The sequence below is a fragment of the Sphaerodactylus townsendi genome, linkage group LG03, assembly GCF_021028975.2.
Source record: "Sphaerodactylus townsendi isolate TG3544 linkage group LG03, MPM_Stown_v2.3, whole genome shotgun sequence".
In the NCBI taxonomy this organism is placed as follows: domain Eukaryota; kingdom Metazoa; phylum Chordata; class Lepidosauria; order Squamata; family Sphaerodactylidae; genus Sphaerodactylus; species Sphaerodactylus townsendi.
The window spans coordinates 143,038,433-143,055,226 of NC_059427.1; the positions used below are offsets into that span (position 1 = coordinate 143,038,433).

General features: G+C 51.2%; 1 pseudogene; it reads right to left on the reverse strand.

The window, feature by feature from the left end:
* Positions 1-16,794, reverse strand: part of LOC125427887 — a 30,036-nt pseudogene that overhangs the window by 6,469 nt on the left and 6,773 nt on the right.

A 16,794-nucleotide genomic window follows, 5' to 3' on the forward strand; every position in this document is an offset into this window, starting at 1 on the left:
TCTCAAGTAGAGGTGCCCCGGCTGCCAGGTGTTTCTTTTACTTCTCAGTCTCCTTGACTCTGAGTCTGCCTTTTGCATTCCTTTCCTCTGTGCTTCTTCTATAGTATGGGATTGGGCAGGGGTCTGCAACCTGCGGCTCTCCAGGCAGGTGTTCATGGACTACTAAATCCCAATTGGCCATGGTGGCAGGGGCTGATGGGAATTGTAGTCCATGGACATCTGGAGAGCCGCAGGTTGCAGACCCCTGGATAGGGAATGGGAAAAGAGGGTTGATATATTGGGGGTGTTTGGTTATACAGTTAGAGCTGGTTTTTTTCCCTCTGGCCAACCCAGGATGTCTGCCAATAAAGACTTCTAAACCAGTTTGATTTGAGGTTTACAGGCTTGACACAGTACTGCTACCAATTTACTCCAGAAAAAGAGCTGGCACCACCTATCTAACCTTAACTACCAAAAAAAAAAATATACAAAGGAAGCTAACAGGGACATAGGTGGTGGTGGGGGGGGGGGGGGGGCCTCAGGTTCAAACCTCTCCCATTATATGTCCGGCTTGCTTGAAACAATGCATGGAATGGAATAGCCGGAAAGCCCCCAGTCACCGAACCCACTCCATAAAAAATCTATACCGGGTTAGTCATCACTGGAAGCTAAAGCAGGGTGATGCAGGTTAGTTCCTTGTCGGGTGACCACCGAGGAAGTCCAGGGATGCAACTCAGAGGCAGGCAGTGAAAAACCAATCCCTGCGTTTCCCACCTTCAAAATCCTACCGGGCCCTCATATAAATCAGAGAGATAAATCACTGACAGCACATTTCCACCCCCTGCCATTTAGAAGGGGGCAGAGTGACCCGGCACCTTCTTCGAAAATCCAGTTTTCCAAACCTTTGGACTCGTGACCTTTTCGCAGAGCGCTGTCAACATGGCCGGGATGCCAGCTCGCGACTGCCTCAAGCTTCCAGGTGGCCGAGGGTGGGTGAACCAGCGAGGGAAGCGACCACATCATGGAATCCAGAAGTGGGTTCTGGTGCAGTATAGATCACTGGTGGGCAGCACGCAATCGTCTCCAACACCGCGGGGGGAGCCCGCGTGAAGTTGGAGAGAGAAAGGTCAGCGTGCAAAAGGATAATGCAGTCCAGCGGTGCATCAGAATCTGAATCACAAGGGGGCATTTACATACCTCATGGCTCGCAGCGCCAAGCGGTAGGCCAGCTCAGGGTCATATGGCAACAGGGCGGTGAAGAGGTAGCGGGCAAAGGTGTGCATCGGCACGCTCTCACGGAAGACGATCTCCCCAAAGCCACTGAAAGGCCCCCCTGCAAGGAACAGAAGAGTTATCGGTTAAAGAGCACAAGCACGCTCTAGCCCAGCTCAAAGCCCTAGGCCAGTGGTGGCGAACCTATGGCACGGGTGCCAGAGGCGGCACTCAGAGTCCTCTCTGTGGGCACGCGCAGAGTGCCCCCCCCACACACACACACACATCTAGGCTGGCCTGGGCCGCTTGGCTCGATTATTAGCATTAAACCTAAGACCTAGTTTTGTGGAAGCAGTGTAGATAACCCTGATAAGCACTGCTAAACCCCACTGATTTTCATGCGAAGAACTAAAGCACGATCCTTTACCTGGGAGTAAGCTCGGTTACTGGCAATAGGGCTTGCTTCTGAGTAAACCCTCCTAGGGTCGTGATTCACCCATTGGAAGAGTTGCATGGTTGCTTCAAAGCAAAGCCACCGACTACCACCAAGTTTACTCCTGAATAATGCGCGCCTTGGAGCCAACCGTTTTTTCTAAACTACAATCTCAGTATTCAGGTTAAATTGCCGCGTTGGCACTTTGCGATAAGTAAGTGGGTTTTGGGTTGCAGTTTGGGCACTCGGCCTCGAGAAGGTCTGCCATCACTGCCCTAGGCGGAAGATGTAGGCTGAAGGAGGCCAGGGAGGGGCTGGGACAGTCAGCAGAAGGTGAGGCCATCAGCATTAGGTCCTGCTGCTCTGTATGTGCGGCTCGGATGGCCCAGGGTGGCCCAATCTTCTCAGATATTTATTTATTTATTTATATTTTAGATTTCTAGGCCGCCTCTTCCCCAGAGGGCTCGAGGCAGCTCAACAACAGGGCTCGAGGCGGCTCAACAACAACATATCAGAAGCTAATCAGGGTTGGATCAGGTTAGTACTTGCATGGGAGGTCATTAAGGAAGTTGAGCATGCTATACAGAGGTAGTTTACAAGAAAAAGAGTTTGGATTGCTTATGTTTGCCCCTCTCGTGTAAGGGAGACTCAAAGGGCCTTTACAATCCGCCACAATAATAACACACAACAAACACCCTGTGAGGTAGGTGGGGCTGAGAGAGTCTCCGAAGAACTGTGACTTCTCAACCCAAGGTCACTCCAGCTACGTGTGTTGGCGCAAGTGCACAGGCTGAGAAGCCCTTAGTTCCCTCAGATAAACTTCCACAGTCCAAGCTGCAGAGCTGTGGGAACCAAACCCGTTCTCCGGGATTAGAGCGCGTACCTTGCTCTTCACCACTACACCGTGCTGTTGAGGAAGTTGAGGATGCCATACAGAGGCTTTCAGCGCCATGGCTTTGAAACCACCTCTGCTTTGTCTCCTGCCTTGAAAATCCGACTGGTGGCCTGTAGTCAGATCGCGACTTGGCAACGCTTTTATTTATTTATTTATTTATTTATTTATTTAGGCTTTTTATACTCACCCCATCCCCTCGAAGGGCTCTTGGGCGTGTACAGCATATAAAATAAGCGCAGTATAACAATAACAATCAAACATTTAAAGCAGCGGTAGAAGTTAAAAATCTAAACTATGCAATACATCACAATAAATGGCATAGTTGGCGTCCAATATTCCAGATTAAAATTCCCCCTCCCCCGAGCATAGTTGGCTTTCCACCACCACCACACTAAGAGTCAACCCTGTGACCATCAGTTAAGCCTGCTTCCAGATGTCGGGTCTGCAACCTGCAGCTCTCCAGCATGTTCACTGGATTGGCCATGGACGGTCCCATCAACATCTCTGGAGAGCCAGCATGGCCAATTGCAGCCATGCTGGCAGGGCTTATGGATAAGAGTCTATGATCAACATCTGGAAACGCAGGTTGCAGACCCCTGAGCTAAACAGTTCTGAACGTGGGCAGATACAGCATGCCCCCAATTGAGTAAAGCTTCCTCCTTTCCAGTCAGCCTCTCAGTTGTAATACATAAGACAGCAGCAGTGGAGTGTGGCTTCCAGCAATCCGCAATCTATGGCAGTGAAATGGCGAGACCTATGGCATCGGAGTGCCAGAGGTGGCCTCAAGGCCCTTTCTGTGGCAAGCACATGTGCACAGAGTTCATTGTTGGGGGTGCGGAAAATCACCCCCCCCACACAGCCAATACGTCAATAATAATAACATCTAGGCTAGCCTGGGCATTTTAGATCGCTTTTACCTGGGAGTAAGTGGCTACCGACTGCTGGCAATGGGGCTTGCTTCTGAGTAAATCCTCCTGGGGTTGTGGATTCCTGCCCATTCGGAAGTGTTCAGCGGTTGTTTCACCAGAAGCTTATCATCCCAAGTAACATGCACCTTGGAGCCAACTGTTTTTTTTCTAAACTAAAACCTCAGCATTCAGCGTCGTTAAATTCGCCAGGTTGGCACTTTGCAATAAATAAGTGGGGTTTTGGGTTGCAATTTGGGCACCTCGGTCTCTCGAAAAGGTTCGGCCATGCTGATCTATGAAGATGAAGAAAGAGTTTGGATTTCTTATATCACCCCTCTCTCTGTAAGGAGACTCAAAGGGAGCTGGGACAATCTCCTTTCCCTCCCCACCCCATTACACAACAACAAACAACCCTGTGAGGTAAGGTGGGTGAGCTGAGAGAGCTTCAAAGAAACGTTGAAGTGGTTTTGCTTAGTGCAACAAGCTAATCTGGTTCACCAGATAATCCTCCACAGCTCAACTGGCAGAGCGGGGAATCAAACCCAGTTCCTCCAGATTAGAGTGCCCCTGCTCTTAACCACTACGCCACCCTGGCTAAGGAAATACACGGGGACGCAGAGACAAGTCCTGCCCCGCACAAAGGTGGGGTTGTCGTGATTCAATCCAAAAGCAGCACATCCCAGGACTCAGAGAGACCTCCTCTCCTACTGCTCCTGCACACGCCTTTGTGGCACCAGAGCGGCTCTCCTCTCTTCAACGAAATCGCTTATAGAGACCTGCATTGCTGAGGAGGCAGAGCTTCCAATCGGGCACCATCGGGGGCACACAGAGACCATCGCCAGCCCGCTCAGCCCCGCCCTCTCCCTCCGCGCCCGTCCAGGAGCAAGGCAGCCTGCTTGCGGAGCACGGGGACCAGCCGCTCGTCCAGCTCCATCTCCTCCAGCATCCCGATGAGGTGCTCCTCACTGCGCACTACCTTGTCTTGAGCGTAGAGCCCCTCCGGCATGGACCTCTGCTGCCCCAGCCCCAGGAGCCTTGCCCGAGGTTTTCAGCATGAAGTAATGCGACTCCCGGGGCTGGAGGGCACCTTGATGTGTTGCGGTATTGGCGCCTTCTTGACTCCGCGCTGGAGTCCTGAGGGAGGAAGGGGAGAGTCACAGATGGAAGAGTCCAGCAGAAAGAAGAACCACCAGCTTGAACAATGGACTTTACTGCAGGCTGCTCCCTCTCTGCAAGGCCGGCTTTGCTGCACGGGCATTTCGTAGGAGACCGTCACAGAGGTGTGAGTACATGCAGAGACAGCTTTAAAAGAGTAAAGAGGCCTCTCTGAATAGAACCTGCTGATTGCACAAGAAATAGAAGAAGAAGAAGAGGAAGAAGAAGAAGAAGAAGGAAATAGCGAAGAAGAAGAAGAAGAAGAAGAAGAAGAAGAAGAAGGAAGAAGAAGAAGAAGAACAAGAAGAAATCAAAGAAGAACGTAAGAACAAGAACAAAGAAGAGTAGTAGTAGTAGTAGTAGTAGTAGTAGTAGTAGTAGTAGTAGTAGTAGTAGTAGTAGTAGTAGTAGTAGTAGTAGTGGATTTATATCCCCCCTTTCTCTCCCGCAGGAGACTCAAAGGGGCTTACTAAATCTCTCGGTTGCCCTTCCCCCCTCACAACAAACACCCTGTGAGGTAGGTCTTTAAGAAGAGCCGGCATTTGAAATATCTATCTATTTCAGGCTATTGACGTAATCTAATTGGCTCAACAAAGAATAGGAAATAAAACCATATCTGGAGGTTTTATAGCCTCTAAAAAAGAAACCTCCATATAAGTTTCCTCTTGATGCTTCAAGCAATTCGTTGGATTTAAATTATCCCTGGACTGATCATTAGGAGAAGTGAAGATTGGGACTGTCACCAATCAGTGGTCACCATTGCAAATCATCTGTTTATGACTCAAGTATTGAGTTTTTGTATGCAATATCTATTATAGGTGGAATATCTATTATATGCACAGGTGTCAAACTCGTGGCCCTCCAGATGTCATGGACTACAGTTCCCATCATCACCTGCCAGCATAATCCTGGCAGGTGATGATGGGAACTGTAGTCCATAACATCTGGAGGGCCGCGAGTTTGACACCTATGTGTTATAGTGTTACAAGAGTATTAGGCAGATTCATGGAGGGAAGGCCGGTCAATCGGCAGCTGCCAGCAATGAGAACTTGAAGGGAGCCTCCACCAAGAACCGTGGGTGGAGACCTTTGGAACCCCCTGCTGCCTCGTTCTTTTCAACTCGAGGTGCTGTGGATTGAAGCTGGGATCTCCTGCGTGCCAAGCAAAGACTCTACCACTGAGCCACCCGACCCTTCCAATGCATCAGGCCACAGGTCCATCAGGGTCAGACACTGGCAGTGGCTCCCCGAGGTCTCAAGTGTTGGTCTGTCACATCCCCTACTGTCTGGCCCTTTCAATGGGACATGCCAGGGACTGAACCCGGGACCTTCTGCAAGCCACAAAGATGATCTGTCACTAAACCAGCGGGAGAGCCAGCATGGTGTAGCGGTTAATAGCAGGTGGATTCTAACTTAGAGATCCGGGTTTGATTCCCCACTCCTCCACCTGAGTGGCAGAGGCTTATCTGGTGAACCAGAGGAGGAGGAGTTTGGATTTATATCCCCCCCCTTCTCTCCTGTAAGAGACTCAAAGGGGATTACAATCTCCTTTCCCTCCCCCCCCCCACAACAAACACCCTGTGAGGTAGGTGGGGCTGAGAGATCTCTGAAGAACTGAGTGGTCCAAGGTCACCCAGCTGGCGCGTGTTGGAGTGCACAAGGTAATCTGGACCCCCAGATAAGCCTCCACAGCTGAAGTGGCAGAGCGGGGAATCGAACCCGGTTCTCCAGATTAGAGCGCACCTGCTCTTAACCACTACACCACACTGGAAGGCAGTGAGTTCGCATCTGTCAGAGAACCAGAACCCTCTCCCCTCCCCCCCAGACACACACACCCTGCTTATACCAATTACCTGTGTAGAGGACCAGCCCCTCATCCTCTGTCCGGCAGGCCTCCAGGAAGGTGCGGCAGAGGCAGCCGATGGGATCTAGAGGGTGCCCCACCCAGCCCTCCAGGTTGGTGATGCTGGTTGTGCCTTTGTGCAAGAGCTCTGAGGGGGGCAGAGAGAAAGGAAGGAAGAGCCGTTAGAAACCAAACGCTGTGCTGCGGCGCTGCCAGTCCAGGCCCAAGAAGGGCTCCAGAAAGAGGAGAAGAGGAGTTTGGATTTATACGGCCCCCCTTCTCTCCTGCAAGGAGACTCAAAGGAGCTGACAATCTCCTTTCCCTCACCCCCCCTCCAACAAACACCCTGTGAGGTGGGTGAGACTGAGAGGAAGCTCCAAAGAACTGTGACCCTAGCCCAAGGTCAACAGCTGGCATGTGTTGGAGGGGCACAAGCTAATCTAAAGCTCCCCCAGATAAGCCTCCACACAGCTCAAGCAGCAGAAGCGAGGGAATCAAACCTGGTTCTCCAGATTCCAGGAGTGCCCCTGCTCTTAACCACTTCGCCCGCTGCTCAGTGGCGTGTCTGCCAAGGGACAGGGGTTGGCCTCCTTGCCACTGCTGCTCTCCTCTTTCCTGTCTGGCCTCTCTCGCACGCCTCACCTTTCTTCTGCTGCTTGTAGCTCTCCAGCTGGTGGCGCCGCTGCAAGCGCATGGCGTTGACGACAGCCACCAGCCAGGCATAAGGCTTCGCGAGGGTAGCCATTATAGGAGGCGCAAAGAGGCGTCCACCCGAGCACAGGCCATTGGGAAATAAGCCCAGCCAGAGTGGGTGGCCCTGGGGGTCGAAGCCCAGCTTGTCGCTGCCGCTCTTCAGGGAGAGGCCGTAGCAGTCGCTGCTCAGGATCTTCTGCAGGTGGCCGTCGCCCCATCGCAGCTCCGTGGCCTTGATGGCCCGGCTGAAGACCGTCTGCCGGACTCCCGCTGCCAAGGACGAAACTGGTCAGAGCTCAGATTCATTCAGCCTTTGTTTAAATATTGGCATCCCACCCTGTTCTCGGGCGGCTCACAGATAAGCGTTTTAAAAAACGCAGCTGCTCCTGCACAGGAATTAAAATCATAGCCATCTTGACTGACCCACCAAGTCCATCTGGAGAAGAGGAAGAGTTTGGATTTATATCCTCACGCTTTTCGTTTGTAAAGAGCTGACTCACAAAGGGATGACCATCTCCTTTCTCTCATCCTCTTCCTTAAACCCTCCACAACAAACACACCCTGTGAGGTGGGTGGGGAGCTGAGAACTCCGAAGAACTGTGGGTAGCCCAAGGTCACCCAGCTGGCGTGTGTTGGAGGGCACAAGCTAATCTGGTTCCCCAGATAAGCCTCCACAGCTCAAGTGGCAAAGCGGGGAATCAAACCCAGTTCCCCGGATTAGAGTGCACCTGCTCTTAACCACTACGCCACGCTGGTTTTGGTAGGTGCAGAAGACTGGGCACTTTTGGTGGAAGCCCCGAGACTTTTGGTGGAAGCCTCTCCCCAAGCAGCGTCATAGCTGGGCCAGAGGGTGCCCGGTGTGCGCATCTATGTTTTTCACCTCCCCCACCCCCCACCCCCTTACCTTTAGTTCCTGAGCCTGGAAAGGCAGCCTGTTCCCCTTCAGGCTGAAAACAGCCTGGTGGGAACTACATACTTCCCATGAGACCTTGGGCCTGCCGGGGTCGTTTCTCCAGCCTGCACCTGTTTCATTAACGCATAAGTGTTGGGGAGGTGCTTGCTTGGGGAGTTGCCGCCCCTTCCCCCCCCCAGGTAACGCCGACGTTGTCCCCAGGAATGTTGGCTTGCCCCCTTCCACTTTGATCTTTAGGAGGCAGTTGAAGAGGGTCTTATTTAGGACTGCATTTGGCTGAGTTAGTAGCAGTCCTATGATCTTAATTTTTTTTAAAAATGTTTTGAGCTTCTGAGCTCTGTAAGAAGAGGGAAGAAAGGCAGGCGAAAGCATTCAGCCCAACCAATAGGTAATCCCCCCCCATCGAAGTGGAAAGAAAAATTCAGCCTGGACCAGTTAATAGGAAAGTTCCCCTCTGGTCAGCCATGACATAAAATAAAATCTAGAAATAACCCTAATTCCTTCCCCTGAAAGACCGCGTGCAGTTTATATCTCCGGCTGAAAAGCTCCAGCCAACCGGGGTTCCTAAATGTGCGTGCCTCCATCGGGCAGTGTGGTGCTCCGGATGTTCCTGGTGCCTGCCAAAGTGGCGCATTGGCTGGGCAGGGGCCTTCTGGCTAGCAAGGCTTCTTACTGGGCACTGGAGGTTTGATGGGTCACTTTCAGGGATTTTTTTTAAAAACACGGCTTGGGTGGAAGCTGCCACCTCAGCACGGCGTGGATTTTCAATGCTGGTTATGGAAGCATTTGGAAGCAGCTTCAATGCGTACCTCCCGCTAGCCCTAATGGCAGCCATTTTGTCACAGATTCTGTAGCTGTGCCAGAATCCCAAAGGTGCCTCTGAAGCTCTAAAAGGTGAGAGGCCCCAGTGCTAGCCAACCAAAAGGCCTTGTGAGTATCTCCTAAAAGATACTGAAGATGGCACCCATGTTTATGACAACCATGGAGTCCTGCTGCCTTGTCATCTTCTGGGGCCCGTGGCCCTCGCCCATGTCGTCATCGACATGGGACGGAGGCCAAGAGAAGTCAGAAGGACCTCCCAAGCCTTTCCCCCCCTCCCAGCTGCCGGCTCCCCTCCAAGCCCTGCCTCTCCCAGCTCCGAGCCAGCAGCCAGGAGGGGGCGGGTCTCGAGGGGTGTCATTAGGGGGGGGACCGCCCAGAGAACAGAGGTCTCCGGGTGCCATTTCCCCCAGGTACGCCTCTGCTAGCCACTCCGAAAGCATGCTTGGGGTGGAACTGGGAGTTGGCTCGGGCTGCTCTACGGTTAGGCTACCAACCACTCTGCTGTGATGTTCCACAAATTAAGACACTCCAACGTGGGGGTCTGAACCCACAAGAATTTCAGGCTCCTGCCAAGCTTCTTGATCCCCTTCCGTCTGGAGCTGGGGGTCCCCAGGCTGGTTGAGTCCATGGGCAAATTGGGAACTGTGAGAGGGGATGGGGAATGCGACCCCAACATGGCTGCCACAGGGGGCAGAACCAAAGTAGACATGGCGTCTGGAGGAGGCGGAGCCAAATGGAACACGTCGCTCCTCACACGTCCTGCGAAGAAGGAAAGCCTGAAGGGGAGTGGAACCCACGTGTGGACCCACGAAAAGCCCAGTTACCAGTTCCTTCTGGTCCTCGAGTGGAAGGAAAGCTCTTTCGCTTTCATGAGGGGCAATACTCTGATTCACATAAATAGCTTCAGTCTACTGAGGTGCAGCGGTTGAGAAAAGTGCATGCTGCCACATTGTTTCAGGAATATACGCCCAAACGGACGTGAGAAATATTTCTCCATTCATTTTTTTTATGCACTGCCTTTGTCAAACCCGTTATTTTGTCTTTATTGAACCCCAGGGCTTTGATACAAGCACTCATTTTGTGCCAAAATGTATTTCTCTTTTAATTTCTAAACGGAGTTGACGGCAGGTACTAGGATCCAGGCAGCGCGTTCGATAACAGAGAATGTCCGGCATGCGCGTTCTGTGAAGGAGGAATATATGCCTCTGCTCTCATCTTTTATGTGGAACAGAGTAGTCAGTAGCAAGCACTGCCGCCTTTACAATGGCCCTAACCATTTCCTGGCAATCTCAGTGGGCAAATTCAAAGAAAGTCCCGGCTGGCAGCTTTTACAAAGTGCCCACGGACTCCATGTTGGGGCCCCCCTGCTCCGAAAGTGAATAGGACTCTGAGTGTGGAGAAGAGAGACAGGACCTCTTCTCCTTGAAAGGTTAACGGCCTACCCTGGGCTGCGGTTTGGGTTAGGCTGCAAGGCGGTGCTGGACCCGGTTAACTGTCGCGAGGGAATAGTTGCCCTCTTCCAAGGGACAGATGCTGTCCAGTTTGTTCCACTTCTTGAGGAGCTGCAGCCAGAGAGCCTTCGCTTCTTCCAGCTTGCAGTGAGGACTCAGGACCACGCGACACCCACAAGGCGCCTGGGGCAATGCAGCTAAAGAAACCAGTCGATGTTAAAGAAGAGGCAGGCTCCAGCAACGAGGGGCGAAAGGCAATCGAAAGGAGGGCGGGCAGTGGGGGCATTCAAGGGCATACATGTACACATACGACCAGTCTTAACATGGAGGAAGGGTACCCCACACGACATCCCGTACGCCTTGTTCTTCCTGCTACCCCACGTCTGCGCTTTGGTATCATAGCTCAGGGAGTTAGACCAGTGGTGGCGTAACCTGTAACCACGGGTGCCACAGGTGGCACTCTTCAGAGCTCCTCTCTGTGGGCAGCGTGCACACAGAGTTTGTCATAGGAGGCCCCCCAGAAAATTGCCCCCCCCCCCCCACACACACAATAACATCTATAGGCTGGGGCCTGGGCCGCTGGAGTACCTACGCCACATGTAGGTAACCCTGCTAAGTGCTGTTAAACTCCACTGATTTTCATGGGAAGAACTAAAAGCCACGATCTCCTTTACCTGGGGGAGTAAGCTTCGGTGGCTGGCAAATGTGAAGACTTGCTTCACAAACCTCCTAGGGTTTTGATTCACCCCATTCGAAGCGTTGCTGTATGATTGCTTCAAAAGCAAAACCACTGACTACCACCAAGCTTACTCCTGAGTAATGTGCACTTTGGAGCCAACCGGTTTTTTCTAAAAACTAAAACCTCAGTATTCAGGTTAAATTCGCCCTGTTGGCACTTTCGCGATAAGTAAGTGGGTTTTGGGTTTTCGCAGTTTGGAGCACCCGGTCTCGAAAAGGTTCACCATCACTGAGTTAGAGCCCTTGAACACATCTTGCTCATCTGCCCAAAGCACAACAGATTCAGGCCCAACTTCTCTGCCTGAACCACGGTTTGGAGTTCTTGGACCTTCCAACCAATGCAAAATAGCACTTTTTTGCTCAACAATCCTGATGCTGAAATAATTGGAAAACTGTTGTAGCCAAATTTCTGCCAAGCGCATTTTGGATTAAAGTCTCTTGGATTCTGTTCATATTACTCACACTGTTCTTTACTGGGTTTACTCCTATCCTTTTTCCCTATGTCGTATATGACCTCGATGATGATGATGATGGTTAAAGGAAGAAGAAGAAGAAGGAGGAAGGAGGGAGGAGGAGGCAAGAAGAGGAAGAGGAGGAGGAGGAAGTTTGGATTTATATCCCCCCCTTCTCTCCTCTAAGGAGACCTCACAGGGGTTACGAAACTCCTTTCCCTTCGCCCTCGCAGAACAAACACCCTGTGAGGTGGGTGGGGCTGAGAGGGAGCTCAGAGAAGAACTGTGGACCTAGCCCAAGGTCACCCATCTGGCGATAAGCTGTTGGAGTGCACAGGCTAACCTGAATTCCCCAGATAAGCCTCCCACAGCTCAAGCGGCAGAGCGGGGAATCAAAATCCGGTTCCTCCAGATTAGAGTACACCTACAGCTCTTAACCACCCTTTCACGCCTACTGCTGCTCCCCTTGAATCTGAAGACAGATTATCTGAATCTGAAGGCATTGTGAGTCAGAATAGATCTGGGGTTTTTTGTGGTACAGCCGCTGCACTGCAGCAAAGCTCTAGAACAGCCCTCCCTTGGACATTTTGCCATTACTACAGTGTTGACTGGCGGAGCTTTCCATCAACGGGTTTAGGCCGAGATTGCCAACTTGCCCACCCCTCAAAGCTAGCTAAGCAAAGGTCGGTCCCAGCTTGGTCCTCACCTGGAGACCATCACAGAAGTCCAGGGCTGCTTCACAGAGACAATCCAACGCATTGAAGCGTCTCTCGCTTGTGAAAGCCGACTGTAAGTCGCCTGCAACTTAACAAGGAATTTCCCCAACCGGGCTTCCATGCGCTGCTTTCTACCATCTCAGTGGTTTTGCCTTTCCATACTTTCAGGCTTCCCTCAGCAGCCTTGAGGACTAGAGAGCGTGATGCGTTTAAAGAAGGGAGCTGGGTTCCACCCCAGCCACAGGAAGGCATAACATGCACCCAGAGGCGGAGCTACAAGGGCAGGCCAGGAGGTTATATTGCAACTACATGCGCTGGGAGGGAGCAAAAATTCCTGGTATTTGTTTTGTATTTTTTGGCCTGCAGGGCTTGTGCAGTTTTTAGGCCAGCACCAATCAACATTCTTTGTGAGTTTTCAAATTTCCTGATGATACCACCCAAGTTAGGTGAGGTTTGGACCAGGGGGTCCAAAGTTATAATTCTAAAGGGGGTGTTCCCATCCCCCCATTGTTTCCAATGTTTAATAGGAAATGGGGGTTGCACTTTTGAGAGTACATAACTTTGGACCCCCGGAACCAAACTTCACCAAACCTGGCTGGTATCATCAGGAGAGTCTCCTAAAATAATTCTGAAATTTTGATGCCAAGTAGCCTAAAAACTGCGCCCCTTCGCAGGCCAAAAATTGAAAATCCACTAAAAAATACTCAAAACACAAACGTACATGGGGGGGGAGGCAGCAAATCCCAGGGATTTTGCACTCGGCTCCATTTCCCTGAGCTACGCTTCTGCACGCATCTGAAGTTCGGTCTCCAGAGCTGCTCGCATTTGTCAGTCATGCCAGCTCCTTTGCTACTTTACAGGGCCAGGCGCTGGTCTTGGTGGTAAACTGCTCCGCCATCAGATGTGATAATCCGGAAAGCCCCATTGGAGTCCCGCGATCCGGAGCATCTCTCGCACCTGGGGGGGGGGGGAGGAGGATTATAGTCATTGAATTCGAAGAGCGGAGGACCCCGGAAAAGAAGCTGCCCTCCCCTGCTCACAAGCCATGGGAAGTCCCCCCCCCTTCCACCATCGCAATAGGCCCACCCTCCACCTCTGCATTAAACACATACTAAGCAACTGACAAATAATCAGTTAAATTCGCGGCCATCCAATTCAGTTATGGATCATAGTTTCCATCATCCCCTGCCAGCATCATGCTGGCAAGGGATGATGGGAACTGCTATCCATAACATCCGGAGTACCGCGAGTTTGACACCTACAGAGGCTGGATGGCACATCCGGTTGGTGTGCTTTGATTGTGTGTTCCTGCAGCTAATTGGACTTGATGGCCCTCGGGGGTCTCTTCCAACTCTAGCTATTCCCATGAACTTTTTTTTCCTTGTCCAAAAAATACAAGAATTCAAGGGCATCAAATGACGCTTGACAGACAAGTTAAGGTTCAGCAATAATGACAAAAGGAAAGACTCTCATACACTCCACAAGCCCTTAAATGGTGGGACTCAGTTCCTGCGCCGGAGTGCCCGAGAGGCATGACCTGACAGATGCATTTTAAAAGGAGCTGGACAGACTCCTGGAGGACAGGTCTACCAGTGGGCACTGACCAATGTGACTCAAAGAGAACCTCCACATCTTCAGAGGGGCAGTCTTCTGACTTCCAGTCTCGGGAAGGAAACATCGGGGTATTGCCCTGGCCTCTGTGCCCCAACATGCAACTCCTCCTAGAGGAACTGGTAGGCTGCTGTGTGAGGAGGGACTTGGTCCGATGCAGTGGGGCTTTCCATTATGTTTTTTTGGAGAGAGTCTAGCTTGAGCTCCAGCTCTAGCTTGAGGGTACGGAGGGCCTCCTCTCTGGCCAGTGAGATCCCTGCACCCCGTGGACCTTCCTCCCACCCTCAGAGGCCTCCACTCAGGGCACCTCCATCACTCTCTGGGAGTCTCCAGCTACCAGGCAAAGATTAGCCCTTTCACCTGGGTGTGCTGGGGTGGCAAGTGGTTTCGAGATGTCCTTAAAGCTCCACCCACCTTTGGGGGAGGTTGGGGTGGAAGTTTCAGGATTGTTTCTTTTGTAGGAGTAATTGAAATAGGATTTTTATCGTGCTTTTTATTATGTTCCACCTTGAGTCTATTGTAAAGGGTGGTAAATAAATCAAAAATAATAATAACGCATAACATGATTGAGCAAGAATGTGAAGCCGAACTCCAAAAATAAAAGCCGCAGGCAGGAGGCTTACTCGGGGAAACCTTACAACGCCTTTACTTACTTCACTTCTAAGCACCGCGCCTGTTCTCCCCAAAGGGGACTCAAAGTGGCTCATATGACGTCCTGTCAGCGTGCTTTAATGTTCAAAATACCTCTTTGGGGCCTCTGAGTCTTCCTTCATTCCCTTTGTACTCCCTTTGCTGGCAATATAGATAAATAACAGAGGCACCTCTGGCCTTCTCCGCTAAGGGAGAGGCACTAGACGGCTCCATATCTTCCCCTGACCCCTGGGAAAGGACTTTCGCTTTCCCCTCACTTTTCATGCGTTTACTCTAAACAGTTGGGGGCAGGGGAGGGAGCGTCCAGCTAGAGATAATAAAGCCGATGTAAGTAATCTGGGGGGTGCTTTATAAACCGGCTTTGCAAAGCCAATGGGTTCAGTGTCCGCTTCAATAAAGGCTTACCGCGTGATAAATCCCAGCTGCTGAATGAATCCTAGACCTGACATCCCCCTCCCTTCTCTTCCATTCAATCCTCACAACAAATCCACCCGCCAGGCTGAAGGAGGCAACTTTGAGCGTGTGTGACTGGCCCAGGGTCAATCCCATCAATTTTGTTCCAGGGCAGAGCAGGGATTTGAACGCAGATCTCCCCGATCCTCGCCTGACGCTCAAAAGCCAAAAGGCACAATTCAGCCGTCTCGGAATGAATGGTCCACTTCTCTGAGCAGAGGGCAGATGTGAATTACAGCATTCCGGTAAATAATCATAACAAAAAAGGGAGCAACAGCAAGAGGAATGCATCCACTGAGACATGCTGTATCGTCAAAACAGTTGTGGACAAAATGTATAATTCATCCGACGTTCCCTGTAAGCTGTGAGAGGCCGCAGATAATTCGTATTGGTGCCACGTAAACTGGGCGGCTGCCAGCAGGGGGCGGTGCAGATCAGTTCCATTTGCAGCGAGTTTGGATTTATATCCCTCCTTTCTCTCCTGTAAGGAGACTTTGCTGTACTTCATAAAACTCCTTTCCTTCACAACAAACACCTTGTGAGGTGGGTGGGGCTGAGAGAGCTCAGAGGAACTGTGACTAGCCCAAGGTCACTCCAGCCGGCACGCGGTTGGCGCGGTAATAAGCCAAATTTGGTTCCCCAGATAAGCCTCCACAGCTAAAGTGGCAGAGATATGATCAAAACCCGTTCTCCAGATTAGAGTGCACCTGCTCTTAACACTACACTCCATGTTGTCTCTCAATGTGGGGAACTTCCACAAAGTTCCCTGCCAGTGTTAGAGGGACCATTGATTCCCCCACACAATCACTCCACACGGTACCACGGAGAGAAATGTCATTACCTTAGCCTGGATATGCCTCTGAAGAAGCTTTCAGCCATAGATTTAGGGGAAACATGAGGAGTTCAAAACATTGACCTCATCAATGCCGCCCCCGCAGAGCCCGGAAAGTCTCAATAACGGCCAACTGAGACCAGCCGCCTTCTTACCTTGTTGAACATGGACTGGAGCTGCTTCTTTGCTGTGGCCCCCGTGAGTAGCCACCGTTCGACAGAAGCTGCTTCACCCGTTCTTGGATCTTCGCTCTTCATCCAGGTTAGCAGTTCGCATCTTCGATGCTAAGCTCCCAGCAGTGGGGTAAATAGCCCCTGAGCAGAGAGACTGACCACCAGAGCGTCATTTGTTGAAGACAGGAAGGAGCCGACCCGTATACCCCCAACTGACCTTCTCCAGCTTGTGACCGTGATTTCCCCGCATTGTTCGGAAAGACCCTCTCCGCTCATCGGAGGGGAACCTTTTGTCGCATCCTCAACTTACAGCTATCTGGCTGGCTCCAACAAGAGCTAGGGCCTTCTTGGCCCCGGTGGAAGATATATTGCCGGGGAGTCTCTAGAGCCTTCAGAGAACTTCTGCAGTTCAAGAGGGCCTGTAAGACCTTGGTTGCTCCACCAGCCTTCTCCACCCAGCCTGTTTCTCACATTACACAGAATATAGTCACCTTTTCTTCAGAATTCGGGGGTGGGGGGTGGGGGTGGGACGGGGATATCAGGATGATTTCCAGGCTGGGATTAAATTTCCGCCATTTAATATTTAATATTAGGCTTACCATTGTATTTCACCCATACTTATAATTATTAGCTTGAGTAGTTAGGGTCTCGCCGCTTTTATAGGTTTTAGCTAATTCATGATGGTTTTATGACTGTATTTTATTATATTCTGTACATTGCCCGGAGCCATTTGGGGATCGGGCGGTATAAAAGCCTAAAGCAAGTGCGTAAGCAAGTAAGTAAGCAAGTAAGTAAGTAAGTAAGTAAGTAAGCATGTATCAATTCAATCAATCAATCAATCAATCAATCAATCAATCAATCAATC